General features: G+C 35.2%; 1 protein-coding gene across 1 annotated transcript in view; it reads right to left on the bottom strand.

The window, feature by feature from the left end:
• The window catches only part of LOC134848877 (uncharacterized), a 572430-nt gene that overhangs the window by 496891 nt on the left and 69660 nt on the right, over window positions 1–5879 (bottom strand). The window lies entirely within an intron of this gene.

Here is a 5879-nt window from a genome sequence, read left to right as displayed (position 1 = left end):
TGTTTCTAAAATTGGTTTTTATGGTATGTAAAATTCGCCCAGAAATTTCACAGCCACGGAAGATAGAAAAAGACCGTATTGACGACTGGTTGACGTCAGTTACCTTAGTTTTTTTGCGTTTTTCCCTGCCTCAACCTAACTAATTGATTTTTGATCTCTTTAAGGGCTAATCATCGTGTTACAGCTTTTAGGCTGTCAGCCAAACCAATTTTATTCAGTTTTCGTTTACATATCAAAAGAACTACATAGCTGCTTCCGGATCCCCAGACAACGTGGTACTTCTAAAAACAGGGGTAAAAATGAAAATTATAGATATTTTTGTGACAAATATGTAGTATATCGGATCCATTAGAGATATATCGACTCTTTCCTTGACCTCAACTACTCATGCTCTAGAATAACAATTAGTATGAACTTAAATTAATCGCTCAGGGCATTACAGTAGCTAAAAGCTATCAATTGTTTGTAAATTCGTCCTTTGGTGCCGAGCCTCCAATTCCGCTCTCACCGATAGGTAACGCTGTTATTTTCTTCTTTCTTTTAATCGGGGGTTCGAATCCGTCCTGAATACGCCACTCAGCCTTCCGGCTCCACTCTATCTCTTTTTGAAGTATCTTACCATCTATGCGTGTCGTGTCCGGAGGCTTCGTTTCAATATATCAACGTGTCTTCTTTTTCTCGTGTCGCACGACCGGTCGTGTCTTATCCAGTTTTTGTGTGTGACACATTGTAACCAATTAAAAAGGCGATTTCAGCGTTTCTGAGAAGTACTAGGCTCAAATCGAAATTTTAAAGTTAAAAATTCCAGAACATTCTGACCCTCCTTTCTGCTTATATCGTCATATTAAACCACTAGATGGCATTTTCAATGTGCACAGGACGGTTCTGCTGTGCCCTTCAGAGGAATGGCGCAGTAATTTTTTATCTGTTTTTTTAGGTATTTTCCAATTATTGTTATTTGGTAGCAAAAAAGGAATTCTGATGTAATTTGATTTGCTCTTAATTGCTGTTTGCAGTGATGTTCATGATCGGAACCAGTTCTTGAGAGGGGAATGATTCTCATTACAAATTTTAGGCTGGTCGAAATGTTTTTCCGAGGTTTCCCTACGTGCTAAAAATACCCTATTTTTGGAAACTTAGCAAATTCTTAACCAAAAAACACCCCCTTCTAATTTTTTGGCTCTTTTGGCCAAGACCCACAAAATTAGTGCCAAATGACGGACTCGTTGGGTCGTGAGGGGATCGAATCCCAAAGAAATGTTTGAGCTATCTGCACATTTAATTATGAGCTAGCTACCGTTCTGTTTTAATGATCTTGAGTTTTCTGGGCGGCTCGGAACTGATGTGAAGACTCATTATTACACCGTTTTTTAGCCTTGCGATAAACAAGTGTATTTTAAACGGGCACTTTTCGCGGAAACATCCTTGTCCTTTTTGGTCGTCAGTTGGTCGTCATCTCCAAATCTTTACTTTCGACACTTAACATGTTTGACATTTCTGCATTTTAAATGCTCGTTGTTCTCAAATTTGTTTTCATGTTGATTGTAAATTACCTAGTCCAATTTCAGTTTTTTTTTATTTCGATTTTTCTCTTTTTTTTTCATTTGGCTCATGCAATTTCTGTTTATATAATGTATTTTTTGGCCTCATAATGCTTCGTTTGATGAGCAACAAAATTTCTATCAAAATATTTTGATTTGAGATTAGATAAAAATCTGAACTAAGAAAAGATAAATTATTTGTTACATTTTGATTTTCAGTCAAATTCTAAAAGACCTGTCGTCTCAAATTGGATGTAGCTGGGGAATTGGCCGATTGTCCGCAGGAAATCAAGTGACAGTGGCATATCTGGTCACCTGGTGTTCCATCAAAACTTTATGGTTGTTTCTGGTTTTTGGCTACGATAGTGGTGCTTTTCGATGTATAGTCGTGAGAGTGAAAAAATATCTGTTCCACGACAAATAGGCCGGAAAAAAATCAATCGGCTATTCAGACTCGCAAGTTTTCTTAGGTTGATGGTTTTAGTAAATTAAGTTTATATTGTAAAATATCTTTTCTTGAACCATACATACATCCACATTTTATTAGCCTATCGCAAAAAAAAACACCGCGCAACTCCAAGAAACAACGTGATGTGTCGGAAAAGTTCGTACAAGATGTGATACGTCCTAGAGTGGTGTAGTCCTTTGCGATGGGGTCCGCAGTAGTCGGATCTACCCCGGTGTATCCTGGGGATTTGGTCTGAGCTTTTGGGCTGTCGGGCAGGTATACGTATTTCCTACTACCTGCGCGATGTATTGGATTACGTGCTTCCAATATGTCACCGACGGTTCATCAAACGAGGCCATTTCTGCAAACGCCACACGCCGCATTGCCCAGTGCTCAAAGACGTAAGTGCGAACCTTGGGGAGCCTTGCTTCGGCAAACGCAAACCTTGGGGGTCACTCGACATTTTTGTGTTGCACATGCCCCGGCTGAATACAGCCTTGAAAGCCACCAGACCAAGTGCCATTAGTAGTCTCGCAGGTCTTCGGATAGAGACGACTTTTGGTACAACTTTCTGTGTTAGTGGAGACCAGAAACGGGGAACTGTGTTCTACAGAATCCCCTGATGTTGAGAAAGCTATTTGTGGAAAACGGGCTTTCCCGAAGTTGCCATGAATGGTTACCGCCACAATGCTTTTAGCACTGAGGATCCTATGATGTAATCATAGGAAGGGTTCATACCCGGTGATTTTAAAAAGCTCGGATTCATAAGGTGGGTAGCTAGGCAACTTGTTACCCTCTAAGAATAGTGCATCTTGGTGAAACTAACTCTCAGTGATGGTCATTTATGACTATGAGAATACTGAGGACCTACAAAATACGTGATTTTGTGAGAGCCCTGATCAGAACATAAATATAAGAGATTAAAGCTTTCCGCGCTCATTTAAAAAGGGCATAAACATCTGATTAATGTTAAAAAAGGCAACGGGTTAAGTTACTTATAACAAAAAACGATGAGCGTTTCAGCAAAGGAAGCGCATTTTTTATTTTGAACAAAAAATTATTTTACAAAAAAATCAACCAAATTACAATTTTTGTGCAATTTGTTGAAAATATACAGAAAACTCAAAAACGGACTCAAGAACATCAATGCTAAAAACAATAGAAAATTAACTCGAATGATTGAGTGAGAACAAACTTATATTCAATGCTGATAAAAACAGAACTTATTGTTTTTCGACAGGAGAAGAGTTTAAAAAATTTAGTTTATAAAGAAGAGGAAAAGATTCCGCTTAAGAATATGGCAGGTGTCTTACAGTATTAGTAGACAAAAGACTTAATTTTTGAGCTGAGCTAAACAAATGCTTAAGCAGAATGACCGTTGCAATTATGTCATTATAACTGCTTGCGACCTATGGTAAAAAAAAAAGAGTGATGCTTTTCAGATCATTAGCTTTGTCTCATTTATCTTGTAATTTAGCATTCGTCAAAACCTACCCATTTCTCAAATTCACAGACTAAATAGACAAAATAACTGTGGAATCAGACGGTGCTACTTCGCAGAAAACATGAACATGCAAAAGATCTATTTCTCAAGTTTTAAGTCTTACCAGCCGAAATTTTAATTGCCCAATGTAACCTGAAAATTCTATGTGGCAAAAAATTTATACAAACAAAATCGGGAGTATATTATTAACAGAGTACTTGTGAAACTTAACAAACGCAGAAAACAAAAACCTTAAAATAGATTCCTGAAAACAAATTCGTGAAAGAAATTTGTAGCAAGCAATCAGTGCAATAAAAAAATGAGCAATTTAAATGTGAAGCTGAAAAACGTTAGATATAAAAAAAATCAAACTTAATAGACATACACAAAAAAGATCCCATTGATAGATTCATTGTTTTTTTTTCGAGATTAGTTTTTACATCTATAATATTATTGATTTATTTTTTCTACACTAGCTTTAATTGTAAATTTTTATGCTGGTGTTCGACGATTCCAGCGTTTTTGACTCTGCTAGAGCTTGCTCTTGGTTGACGTCCAGAGTAAATGATATAATGACCTTTTTTGTGTTTTTTTGTCGCGATAGTTCGTTTTCACAAAATTGATATACCTTGGAAATTGAATATTATACTAAGTAACAATATAATTTAGAAATTAATGTTGAGACTTGGGAAATTGCAGTTGTATGCTGTCGTTTTTGAAAAGTCCTATTTTGAAAGTTGAATTTATAGATCTGAAAATCATAGTGTTCTTGAGATAAAACCATTTATCTGAAAATGACGAGTTTTTTATTTATTCCTGATTTGTTTTGGTTAGTGTCTATTGAGTACTTGTCTAGGAAGGCCATCAAAAATCAAAGTTAGCAAATTTAGTTACTGAAGTTAGCAAAGGTCGGGTTGCTTAAGAATAGTTTATAGTTGCGGAATATTTTAGTTGTTCCCCCCTTGATTTTTTTGTTGATAGATAGGGGTATATTATTTCACCTTTTTTTCCAAAACCTTGCTTGATGCAAAAACTTTTTCTTTTTATACTTGAAATTGTAGCAGGAATAAAACATTCAACAATAAATAAAGAAAACTTTTCATTTTTTCACAAATTCACTATCAAAAACTTCTGACACAACGTTGGACATTTAGAACAGTTAGGGATTTTACAAAGACGCAAGCAATCAAGTTTTGTTTCGAAAGTATTTTAAGTTCCTACGCTTAGATATGGTCATTGTTTTACTTTGCAAACAACCCGGGTTGACCTTCATAGACCGGAAATGCTAATCATACAATTTCATGCACTTAGTCTATGGAAAAATGCTAGTCATAGAGTTTTCATACATTTTTGCAAAATGAGTTTAATCGATTTTCAAAGGTATTTTATTGTTGTTTTGGTATCAAAATTGGTATCTCTTCATAAAAAAAAGAAAAAAAATGGTATGAAAAAAACGCTAATCATAAAATTTCCATATATGGAAATTGTATGATTAGCATTTTTTGTTTAAATTTTTTTGTGAAAAAAACGCTTTGAACAATCAATTCGACTGCTGGCAAAGCATTTAAGCGTTTTTTGGGCTGCTACAAATGAAAACTTTGATTTTTTTTTATTTTTGTTTTTTGAAAAAAAAAAAAAACACTAGCCATACAATTTCCATATATGAAAATTGCATGACTAGCGTTTTTTTAGAAAAAAAACCAAATTTGAAAAAAAGGAATCAAAAACTCCAGATCGTAGATAGGTAAATCAGCACATCAATTTTGAACTTGATGTGAACTGTTTGCAGTGACTCGTTTGTTTAAAATAGACTTTGTCAGGAATCAAAATTTTCAACAAAAAAAACACGGGTGTTTTTCCGAGAATCAATGACAAATCATGATAGGTTCTACTTCTAGAAGGCGTTCTTGGTTTTAATTTAGCAAGGATTTAAAGACAATACGGTTTGTTTGCGACCATTTAAATTAAGAAGTAGTGTTGTCTCTGGATGTATTCTAAATTTTTTTCAGGAAAAATCTTGTATCACGAATAATCATTAGGATGGTTCGGGGAACATTCTTTTTGAACCATTCTGGGACGTGATTCAAACCAGCTCAAAAATTAAGAACCTGTCCCTACAGAGAAAAAACTGAGCCGGAAACTCTCATGTTGAGTCTGTTTTCTAATGAGTAGGTCTTAAAGGGGTTGCTCGCTCGCTTTACCTGTTTCTGTCTGCCATAGCTTGGTCGACTTCTGACTGCATCTTCTCATACATGATTTCAAAAGTGATCTCAAAAGTTGAAATTTCTCACGTGGGAAAAATTTAGGATTTTTATGATGTTTGAATGTTTGTTGATGTTCAAATGTTTGTTTCAATTTTTCAATCTGAGTGTCAATTAAATGTGTGTTTTATAGGGAACTGTTTTAG

This window comes from Symsagittifera roscoffensis, chromosome 6, assembly GCF_963678635.1.
Source record: "Symsagittifera roscoffensis chromosome 6, txSymRosc1.1, whole genome shotgun sequence".
Classification (NCBI taxonomy): domain Eukaryota; kingdom Metazoa; phylum Xenacoelomorpha; order Acoela; family Convolutidae; genus Symsagittifera; species Symsagittifera roscoffensis.
This window is presented reverse-complemented; position numbering and strand designations above follow the sequence as displayed.